The sequence below is a fragment of the Apaloderma vittatum genome, unplaced genomic scaffold (assembly GCF_000703405.1).
Source record: "Apaloderma vittatum isolate BGI_N311 unplaced genomic scaffold, ASM70340v1 scaffold6204, whole genome shotgun sequence".
Taxonomy (NCBI): Eukaryota; Metazoa; Chordata; class Aves; order Trogoniformes; family Trogonidae; genus Apaloderma; species Apaloderma vittatum.
The window spans coordinates 369-13,084 of NW_009713147.1; positions in this window are offsets into that span (position 1 = coordinate 369).

Here is a 12,716-nt window from a genome sequence, read left to right on the forward strand (position 1 = left end):
AAAGAGTTTCAACAGGTATAAAATTCCATGGAGCTATGCTGATTTATACTAGTTGATCTAGACAGTATCACAGTTTTAATGAAAATACTGTAAAATCTATCTAATTCACGCTTTATTAATGGAAAATTAAACTATTATATTTTCCATCAAAACATCTTGGAAGTTGAAAACCCACAGTCAGACACACTGAAGCTAAAAAGATCACCAATATAATCCAGTTTCTGCTTTTTCACCGGCTGGTTCCATTTTGCAAACGTAATAGTTGTGTACTGTGCTAGCAAGCTAGATGTTACTAAAAAAATCTCAAGCCCCTACATGACATAGCATAAAGGTATTCTTATTTTATGCTGCTTAGTATGGAAACAAATGTTTCTGGATTGTTATTGGATGATTTGAAGCAACTTCTGTAGTAAAGTTTGCAAATAATTATAAAGAACTGCCTATACCCTATGCAGAAGTTTTTTAAACATTCACCTTTAAAACAGTCAGCTTTCATTTCTGTCTTAGGACAATTTTACAGATTTTCCTAGGGAGAGGACCATTCTAATCACGCATCTCTGAACAAAGCTAGAGAAAACATCAGATTTATTTGAAATTTGGCATGTACGAAGTTATTTTTTGTGGTCTAATTCCATTTGCTCTGGATGGATAAGAAAAGACAGACAATTTTAAGTACTGGGGGAAAAAAACGCTGCAACTCAGTGTGCCTGCTTTGGTGTCTTATAGAATGAATATATACTTAATTTGTTTTATAGAATTAAGGAATTCATTACCTGAACAATTAAATTTTATGGTATTTAACTAAATATCCTGAGATTTCCTCACTAATGACCAGAACACTCACATTTTTTGAGTTCCAAGACACAAGAATTCACTTGCTGGGTCACCCAAAAAGGGCAGGGATAGGTCAACTCCGAGGCCAAATACATGTGTGGATATCGGGCTGCGGAAGGATGCACCTGGCAGCGTGCCTGTCACCCTGGTTCTTTGTAGCATGAGGGTGTACAAAAGACACAGATCTCCCATTGCTGCAACGAGCTGCAGGGCCCCCTACACCCAGTGTAGCTGGCCAAAGGATCTTGGGTTAGGCAGCCTGGCTGTGCCTGCCATGTGGGACAGCAGAGCTGGAGAACAGCTGCGGTGGTGTGCTGCCAGTACAAGAAACCCTGGAGCGCGGAAGCGAGGCCTGCAGAGGTGGTCAGATGAGCAAGTCTCACATGTAATTCATTACATTTAATAGAACTGTGTGTGTTCTGTCTATCCCAAGTGTGTTGGCAAAATTAAATACTTAAAATGAACACAGAAATAGGCAATCTTGGGCATCTCCAGCAGTTTGCGCCTGACTCCATTTCCTCTTCCTGTTTTGCTGGATCCTGTTGCATATTCTTCCCTACTCACGAGGACTGCTCAGGACATCTTACCTGCACCTCTCTACTGCCTCCTGGCATTGCCCAGGACTTCCTAGCTCCCTATGTCTCTCTAGCTTCCAAAGTCCCTTCCTATGCTTTCCTACTGAACTTCAGAAGCGAGTCCCATCCCTGGCCAAAGACCAACCTCGTACAGAAATAGGCAACCATTAGCTTCCCACTCCCTAGGCTGTGGAAGCAGACCCAAGGCTGATGTTTATTGACATCAAATGAGTCGACCAAAGAAGCTACGGTACCCACTGACCCTAAGTACAAGTGTCCCCAGAGTTGGTGGCACAGCCAGTACTCAGGGTTGAAAAGGGACAAAGTAGGGCCATCAGCCAAATAATGAGCAGTTGATTAACTTAAAAACTTCTCATAACAACTACAAAATTAGTGATAACTTAATTGCTTATGATACTGTAGAAAGGTTGATGAAATCTGTACATATTCTCTTAGCTTGTCAGGAGTGTTGCTCAGACATATTCTCATAGGATTGCAATTTTCTAAACAGCACACAACAAAGACCTCCCAGAAAAGCTTTCACTGTCACAATCATGACAGAAAATGTGAGACTATCAAGGGAGTCAACTTAAAATTATGCACAAGCTCATCTCAACTGAACTAATATACCTTCTTGCACCAAAACTTTTAAAGTTTCCTAACTTCATTTCAGTGGTTTAATTTCACTTTTACATTACAAGCTCTTTTTTTTTTTGGCCAGATAGGAAAGTACACAGTTCTGGTGTTCAATAATTTTAGCACTTCAAATAAACTCATTTAGACTTTGAAGTTGAGCTTTCATTAATTGAATGGAATGGAAAAGGAGAAAGTTTCCATCCCAGCTGCAGCTATCACTTTACAAATCCAGCTTTTATTAGACCACGTTTAGAATTGAAACTGACTAAAGCCTAATTCTGTAATTTTGAGCATTAGTCTAAGAGGTAGCACATTTATGGCTACAAAAGAAAAATTAAACACAGAATGATTCTGTATTTACTGTATTAAAAAATGTGACTTCTTTGGTACACTAAAAGTAGCAGTATCTTAGATGTTCTTAGTATATTTTTGATATCAGATTCCTTTAAATGGGGAATTTGAATACATGCACTTACGGAAGCTAGCATTAAAGATTGCCAAAATTATACCATAAACCAGAGAGGATGTAACTGCATCCAGTTAACACCCTTATGTAATATTTTATGGCCCTCATCCTAGACCAAATTTTAGTTTATTTTTTTATGAAAACAAAAATTCCAGATTTACTGTGCCCACATGGCACAGGTAGCAAAATTATCTCAGTACATTTTGGCTTGTAATCTGAAGCTGTGCAGTGCTAACACCACTCAGTTTATTAGTCTAATATTTTTATTTAACATCTATGCTAGATTACGCTTAAGGCACTTCTGTAAAAGTACAAAGTCCTTCTAATAACTTGAACTAAAATGAAAATCAGAATGAAAGACATGCACCAAACTATTAAATGCAAACATACGAAAATCATTTGCCATGGTAGTTAAGTGGGATGGTGGGAAGTCTACTGTACTCCACAAAACTCAGCGTGGAAGCACCAGACAATAGCACTTATTAAATCCCTACCCCAGACCTTTTTTATCTCCACCTTCCTTTTTATTAGACAAAGGGAGTTCTCTTCTTTAAAGAATTGGTTATGAGGCTGCATGCTTAAAAATGAATGTCCAATTTGGTTGCAAGCAGGCAGTGTTGTAAAGTTCGTTCCCAATTTACAAAAAGACTGAGCTCACAGAGGGGTTGGTGTCCAAGGATGGACTGGCTCTAAGGGCACATCTATCATAGAATGCATTAAGAAAACCCTTTGTCTAACCACAAAAGGACTTGCATATGAGTCTCAAGAGGATCACATTCCTGCCCATGGACTTTATTTTCAAAAGGATAAAAGTGCACTTTCTTCATAGGCAAAGGTAAGTCAAAGAAATCCAGGTACTCAAGAGGATGAGGCTGCAACAAACTGCCACGGTCAATTTAATTGGAGTTGGACCCCAAGGCAGCAATAAAACCATTAGCACTGCAGATGTTAGGGATCCCCAAGGAACCAAGATGTCACAATGGAAAATATTCTTTTTGTGATATTGTCAAGATTCTGTGGCAGTGACCTTAGAGAAACATAAAACTGACCAAACACATCAGTAGAATGGCAACACTTAAGATGAGGTTTAGGATACATTCATTCACAAACACTCCAGAAATGGAACTTATCAGCTTCCTGCTAAAGAAATGCCACATTTGCTCAATAACCCCAGATCATGAAAATGTGTGACTTAAATGTTCCCTCCAAACTGGGAAGAGATAAATATTAAATATGTTTCTTAGTGGGCATCTGTTTAAAGACACAGATTTGACTTCTGCTATATACTGTCTACCTAAGCATTTTTAAGACTTTTATATTACACAAATCTTTCACAAATGCCAGCTCTAGGCTTTGTGCCCAACTGCCACACACAGAATTAGAAATTACTATTAAATGTATTTTCCCTAATGCGCATCTACTTAATTGGTCAATACGGTTGTAGAACAGAAATGGTAGCACAGGAGGGTCACTGGCTCATGAGTTTTCCTGGTTTTAGAGTCCCCAGGATGCATTCTGACGCTGGAAAACAAGGAGGACTAATAAATTAAAATATAGAGATATAACGAGCAGAGCCAGTGAGACATACTTCAACTTTCCAGGAACACTGGAGAGCTGAGAATACGTCCAGTCTTGAAACAGTGAGGACAACAAAGCCTAGTCTATATGAGCCTAGGAAAACACTACAAATAACTAACTTCTAGCTTTGTCCCTAGAAGTTGATGCTAGGGTATACTTAATCGTAGTTTTTGCAGACCTTTAGTCCACTACTGAATCAAGAGATTTGCCTACATTTCTAAGCTATTTTTCCATACTGTATTCTGACTAGAGCAGGAACGTCAGATAAGATTTTTAAGAAGTTGTCTGTTTTCTAAAGCCTTCTCTGTGAGAAAGCCAGAGCCTAAAAGTCAGCATAAGCTTTAAAGGCATGATAGAAAGAAACAAGTAAAGTATTACTTTTCAATCCATTAAAAGCAACTATATTTGAAAACAGTGAAACTGATTCTGCAGTAAAAAGTTCATTGCCCCCATGGGACTGCTGACTTAATTTCTGCTTCTAGACAGAGCAGGTTATGCTAATCTGAATATTGAAAATTATTCCTAAATGTATTTCTGCAGATTATTTAAACCTTTCCAAAGGTTGCCACAAACATTATTTTTCTTCACTCATACCTTTACCTACCTTTTGCTCAAGGTGAAGAGCTACTTTCTATTTAAAAGAACTACACAAGGCCTCCACTGCTATTTGAAACTCACCAGATTTAAAAACGGATATTCTTAACATCAGCAGATTGACTGTGGGACAAAGATAGATACAGGAAAGTGAGATGAATGCTTCCTAAACCCTGTTCCTGAGAGATAGCAGACAAGCTTCCAACATCACTGGCAACATTTCACCCGCCTTTTGAAGTATCAGTGAGTGCCTAGAACCCCAGAAGCAAAATCCACGGACTGGAAGGATACTGCTGGGAGAAGAGATCCCTGTAGCCCTGAGGCCACGACGGCTGCGTGTGTGAGTGTCACAGAGCAGCACAGGAAAGGCCAGCGCCTTTGCAGGTGTTCAAGAGCAGAGAGGACTAGTGGAGAGAAGGGAAGGGAAGAGTCTCCAATTCGTCCATCTTTAAAAGAATCCCACAGTATGAACTTAACAGCAAATACGGATTAGTTGTAAACCTCCAGAGATGCCATCTGTTCTGATGGCAATAATGCCAGGCGGACAAAATGGCTGCTGATCTCTTCTCATACCGACATGGTCATGCTTTCCATCTGATACGTAATGTTAACAGGCACGAAGCTAGATGAGGTTTTAGGGTCCTGCATTCATTCAGGTGAAAAGAGAGCTCCTGTTAAGAAAATATGGTAAGCCAGTGCTGTATCTTAAAAGTGGTGTGAGATTCGAAGCACTCCTGGGAACCATGTAAATAAGTAAATTAGCATACCCTTCTTCTTACAGAAAAGTTTTACATATGCCTTCACATTCTGTTGACAGAAAATAATACTGCTTATCTGCGTCCTAAGTTATCACGCACAGTAATTTGAATCTTAGTTATTTTCACGGCAATATTTCAAAATGTTCAAGTTCCACGTCAGGCCAGATGACAGTGGCAGAGCTTGAGCTGCAGCCTGGCCTCAGAGAGAACACGCCTGCTGCAAGGCAGCCTGCGCAAGCCCTCTCATGGAGATCATTCACACCGCCTGAAAACCACCCTAGTGCAAGCTAGCCAAAGCGTCCTCTCAAGCAGATCACAGTAATGCTGACTAAAACCCCACCACTTTTACACAAATAAGTTTTACCGCCACTGGGTACCTCTGGGAAAACAATACTGAAACTATGGAGTGAATAGTATAGGCAGCAGAAAGGAGAAACACACGAGTTAAATGGTACCAAGAGCCCTGAAAACAAGACAGAAGCAGGAAGGAAGAACAGACAATAAGGACACATGGCATAAACAGGGAGTAAAATAGAGGAGGAGGAAATATAAGCAAAGGACAAGATAGCTCTTTTTATTTAGGTTTTTTATAAAAAAAGTATGATGTTCTTTGAGTCGTTGTAAATAAAATAGGCAGGCAAAAGCTCTTAGAGATAAAAGCAGAAGAGTCAGAAACTGTGATATTGTGAGCTGAGTAATGTAAAAACTTCTGAATGATCGTCTAAATCTGGTCTTTGAAGTTCCTCCTACTACTAGGTTTGAACATGCTGACAGTTTATTTACTCCCAAAGAGCAATGCCTGTGATTGGTCACATCTCACAGAAATCGTCACAATTCTTAATAGAACTCTTTTCTGAATTATTTCTTTTCCACATAAAATCCAAGAGACCTAAGCAGCAGCTTGGGAATAAATGTAGGCACTATAAATAATAAATAAAGATAGGATATATTTTAAGTTCTCTTACGTATCAGAGCATCAATTATCCTAAATTATCCTAAACTGAGGCCTTTTTAGATTATACTCTCATGTGGCCCTAAGTCAAAGACTTGCCGTATCTAGAGATCAGCTAAGGGATGTGAATGTGTTTAGGTCACATACTTTTGCTTCACTCAGCTGGTAAGCCAAGGAGCAAGTTATGAACATAATGTCTCCAGAAATTTGTAGCCAGTGATGTATCAAGGGAAGGTCAAGAACAGCAAATAAATCTGCCTGAGCCAAGAAAGAAGATGCTGGTAACCTTCAGAGGAGGACTTCACCTCTGTAGCAGGAGCTGGAAGGAGTGTCTGGATTCTGGAGGGACCCTGAGCACAGCACAGGAGAAGGGCCTGTCTTCTGTAAAAATAAGTAGCTATGTCCTGTTTAAAGGATAGTAGCACAATGCTGCAGCATTTTCAAATCTATTTCACACTACCAAATTTCCTTTTTGGTCCACTCGGAGCATCTCTAAACTAGAATAGAAAATGCAGAAGTTAGTTCAGGACCTATTGTTTATAAGAGCAAATTTATTAGTTATTCTGCAAATAAAGCTAAATTTGAATCTCCTGATCAGAACTATCTCCTTTCTTTCACTATGAAATGTTTGATATGCAGCAGTCTTGATCCAAACTCTGTGGATAATGTGAGTCCCTAATCGATATCTTTGTTTGCAGTGAAGCTAGTTGTCTGATGAGCTTTTTCTAAAAATACTGATGTTGAAGAAACTTACAATGATGTAAGGGTACTTGGAAGTACTGCATTGCCTCTTCATATAATTATTTTAAATGCTGTGTTGGCAACATACCTTATTTTCAGATTGTTTTACAGATAATGTATGTATCGATTATGAGCTGAACTGCATCCAGAAGATGAACTAATCTCCATTTGCAGTTTTCCCATATAACGGCCTCTGTAATATATGAGTGTACAGCTTTATTCTGCTCTGGAAGAAGAAGACAATTATGAATGACCGTCATTCCTTGGTTTGCATACCCTGAGTATTTGGGCTTCAGGCAGCAGACTAGGGGTGGGATGCTCCTGTGCAGCTGTTATTTCTGCCCATGGTCACCTGCTGCCTTGCACATGCAACGGGGCAGCTCCCGAGGCCACTTGATTGGAGTCACACTGGCACCTACCCTAACTGGTCCCAACATTTCTTTATCTTTTGATCTCAAAGTTGCTAGAAATGAACCTCATTCCCCAGCATTTAATTCCTTGAAAGGTGAGCATACACCAGGGGTGCTCCTGTAGCCTGAAATCAGTGTCCCTTTGCATGCTGTCAACTAAGCAGAGATTTGTGCAGTTCTAAAAATTTTATCTTTTCCCAGACAAAGAAAAAATTATGTTAAAAGAACGAAACTAGCCAAATTGCATACTTTTATTCAATGGCAGCAAATTACGTGAGATTTTCCATGCCTTTTATATAAATAGCAATAAAAATATCTTTTTTTTTTACATAACATTGGCAGTAAGTTAGCCAGTAAGTCATAGATAAAGGAACAAAGTGACTATATTCTTACCCTGATGGTCACAAAACAGGATTAAACACTGCTTGTTTAAATGATACAACTATAGTTCTCTAAGTAATAATAAAACCAGGTTATATTTGCAGGGGCATAACGTTTTTTTTCCAGAGGATAGCGTTTATCTTTTTTATGTATTTCTCAAAATCTATAGAGGTGCACATGTAGGTTATATATTTTTTAAGCTTAATAATTAACATATACATGTTATTTTTAAAAACAGAACAATATTTAAACATTAAATTTGTTGGAATAAAATACATAGCAAAAAAATATATTGTTGGAGAGTACACTCAAGCAAAAAAGATCTCCGTGAGGGGGATAGAGTCTAGTTTATGTTTTATTTAATCCCTGCGTTTCTAACAACTACATTTGTAAAGTCTCGTTCATTTGAGAAGGAAATTAGTCTACAAGAGAGATGCAGTAACAAGTTCTGGCCTCAAGAGGGCCATATATCACCACGTCTAAAAGTTTTCCAACCAGGAAAAACCCCACTTTCTCGCAAAATAGAACAGATGCTGTTTGCTTGTGGGTAATTGCTACATATATTGACCTCTGCTATATGATTGGCATGACTTAAGATATAATGACCACAATTCCCTCTAAAAATCAGAATGCTTAAGTCAGCAGTTCCTATTATTCGAGGCTAATTGGTTTGAAGAGGTTAAGTGTGTCATCTCACAAGAGAGATTACAATTCTTTGACCCATTAACTTGTTTTGCAGTTAAGATTTCTGAGTTTAAAACCAGGGAAAATGGTGATTGCCACTATTTGTTACATATGGCAGCAGTGAGGAGAGATTTAGATTCACCACCCCTTTTCTTTAGTCCATTATTATTCCTCTAGTTTCCTAGTTTAGCCGCCTGTTATGAAATTCGTTCTTCACCTACAGTCTCCAAAGAAATCTTACTACTAATAGTTCCTCTATTAATTTCTTTTTTTTCCCCTTCCTAATTCATCTGCCTTCCCCTTTACCTAGTTTCTTTTTTCAGTGGTTTCTAGTGGGCGTTTGTTTAGACATAAATTCTGACTTACTATTCTTATCCCAAAATATGAATATGTTTACAGAATAAAGTAAAAACAACCTCTGGTCTCTTTTCTTTTGTCTTCTCATTCTTTATTTTTAACCCCAGAAGCTTTTCTGTTTCTAGCAAAGTTACTATTTGGGGGGGGCTTTTTTGTACCTCAGCAGAGCTGCAGGAGATTTGCACTGCAATCCATAGATGAGGTTGACCCTAGTTTGGGCCTACCTGAGCCGATTTTATGCTAGCTACTACAGTTCAATTGCTGCTAGTATGCAGCAGTATTAGCATTTTAAATTACTCTGTGTGTCTTTAGTCTTACACAGCACAACGAGGAAACAATCATGCAATCAGATACTGGCATCAGTAGGGAAAAAGCAATTAGTAATATTAAGCTACTCTGACTTGAACATCTACACTGTCTGCTACCAAAAATCTGTTTGTTGGTTCTCCCTCTGTCAGCCTGGAGAGATTCCAAACACCATCCAAGGGAAATCAGAGGCAAATCTAGATCTCGTTTACACATATAGCAGTCAGTGTTCATATTAAGTCTTTACCAAAAAAAAAAAAAAAAAAGGAATATTCAGATAAGATTGTAGCTTGATTTGCTAAGGACAACTCAGTTGATTATCATCTCAGCTCCAAAACAGAAAACAAGGACAAGAAAACAACTTTCTGTTTACTTTCAACATAACTTTCAACTAACTGTGTAATCATATAGACAGTCTGAAACAAACCTCTGAAAGACAGTTTTGTGTTTGTATTTACCACAAATTATATTCACTCTGATGCCTGATGATGACAACTGTGATTTAAGAGTCAGCATGATTTAATGTTTCATTCCTGATCACAACATACTGGAAAGGATGAAGGAACAAAAACCAGTTGCTGTCAAAATATATAAAGATGCACAAGAACAAAAAGATATGAACATATTTTGAGGAGTTATGCAATAATCTTACATAAGTGGGCTTGATCTTTCTTCTCAGGTTAATCCTCTCTAGACCCTTGATCATTTCTCTTACTCTGACTCATCTCCAGCATGTACATGTTTTAAGGCAATGATGTGTAAACAACAGTAGATAGACTGGAATTTCATTTAGGTGGAAGTTAGTAGCAATGTATTATTTAAATAATTAAATATTTAGAATAGAGTATAGTCATTTTAGTATACTGTATCTTTCTGGAATATCCTGTACCTCCTCACAGAAGATACATAAAACATAAGAATCCAGGATCCTAAGTATATTATATAACAGAACAGCTAGACTTTACATCACTATAAAAATATAAAGTAATGAACATTCTCTCTCATCCCTCCATATTTACCTTATTTAAGAGAATACTAGAAACCACAATTCTTAATTCAATTTAGTTTTCCGTTTAATAATAGTGGCACTTTAAGGAGTCCTGAAATCAACACCGTAACTAGTTAGACAGAGTAGCTCAGAAGTGGTCTCAAAGTCTCCATAAATAACCAATCCTCTCCCTAGTACCTGCTCTCCATAAGACAGCAGTTATAGAGGATTCCGTTCTGAATAAGACAAGAATATTCCTCTTAAACTATCATACGCACTCTGAAGTAAATTCCCAATCGCAATTTGACTGTCTGTGTTTTGAAAGCTACTGCCATCGCTGAAAGCTTCCAAAGCTACTTTGGTGGTTTCTGAGTGCCTTTATCTCTATGAGAGAACTGAAAGCACTGAACAATCCCAGACATAAAAAGTGTCTCTGCACTGGTAGAAAGGAGTTGATCATAAGATCACCTTAAAGTCAATACTGATTAGCTCTTCCAGTTATCACCGTGAGATCAAGAATTTCATCTCTTGCAATCTTACCGTTCCCTCTCTCCATCTTATAGAATCATAGAATTGTTCCATTTGGAGAAGACCTTTAAGATCATTGAGTTCAACCATTAATGTAGTAATGCCAAGTCCACCACCAAACTATGTTCACTGCGCACCACATCTACGTGTCTTTTAAACTTCACCAGTTCCCTGGGAAGCCTGTTCCAATGCTTGACAACCTTTCTGATGATGAAATTTTTCCTGATGTCCAATCTAAGCCTCTCCTGGTCCAACTTGAGGCCATTTCCTCTTGTTGTATCACTTGTTATATGGGAGAAGAGACCAATCTCCACCTCACTACAAACTCCTTTCAGGTAGTTGTAAAGAGCGATAAGGTCTCCCCCTTTTCAGGCTAAACAACCCCAGTTCCCTCAGCCACTTCTCCTAAGACTAGTTCTTGTGAGCCTACACCCTTTTGCCTAGTAGTAGAGATCTGGAAGGTAAGAAATAATCCTTGACCATTTTCTAGACAGTTTCCAGTTCACAAATAAATAATGTGGATGGCTCTGTTGCAGTCTTATAACAAGGCTGTGATACAGATGATTAAGATATGGCTCTGGGTTGTAAAGCCAATGGTCACTTAAAGTTGATCTGACTGCATTAGGATAGGAGGGCTCACAGAATCATGTTTGCAAAGCAGCTGTTCTTCAGATCATCTAAGCTCTTAGTAGGCATCCCTGGGATGAGATGTGGTATCCAACTATGTATACAAAAAGAGAATCAGGAGGCTTTTTGCAACCAAAGGTCTCACATCAGATGTAAGCCATATCCCCTACACAATCAGTTCTAAATATTATTAAAAACATACCCTCAAATCAACGCTACTAAAATTATTTGTGTTCAGATTTTTTTCCATTTCTCTCCCTCTCTCTTTTTTTTCCCCCCTCAAATTATTCAGAATGACTTGCCAGATATCGAATGCAAAAGATTAAAACAGTTCTGAACAAGCATATGCTTCACAATAGATGTATTCCCACAGTCCGTTTTAGATTTAAAGTTACAAATTCATAATTTGCAGAGCTTACATAGAAGTTGTTAGTTTTGCAAAGATTGCTGGTGACAAGCTTGCTCACACTATTTCTGGTAAAGCAAATGCCAAAGAAAAGTCAATGTACTTGGAGAAGCCATTTAGAATTCGAGCAAACTGTTAGGAACTAAGTATTTTGGAGGAACAGGAGGTTCACTGTATTTCAGTATCAACTTCTAGTAGAGAACTATTTGTCTGTGTGAAAGTGAGAGTTCCATATATATACTGCATGACTGCTCAATAATAGTTTAACCAGCTTAAAAACTGAGGGAGGGGCTTTCAAAGCAGGGGAGTATCATCAAACTCAAAACAAGAAAGCACAAACTTGATTATCAGTACAAAATGTGAAGTGACATTTTCAATTATACGGCACAAAACAAGTCTGCTGAGAAAACTGCAGAGCTGCCAAGGAATTTCTGGATCTGCTACCTGTTTCACTTACCGTTTTTTGTAAGTGATCATCATCCAAGAGCAGTATTTTTATCTAAATTGTATGAAGCAGTATAAGTAAGATTCAGGATGAACAAGTTTTGGCAAGCACTCTCTCTATTAGAAAAAAATATACAATCCATTTAAGATCATCAGTATTAGAAGCACTGTTGCTAAGTTATTGAAAGCAAGAGGGCTGAGGGAAGCACTACAACACTTTAAAAATCCTTTATCTGATAACATAGAATAAGCTTTTTCCACCAGTTCTGTCGTTACCGATTTCAGGCCTGTGTTTTTTCTTTGTTACCAAGCCATGTCAGCATTATCAGTTCCTGTTTTTCCACTGCCTTAGCCCCACAGCCCAAAACTCATTTGGCCTTTATGTACGCTTTACTGCCAATGATGAAAATCGGCTGCAAACACAAATAAACTTTGCTTCCCCTAAAGCAAT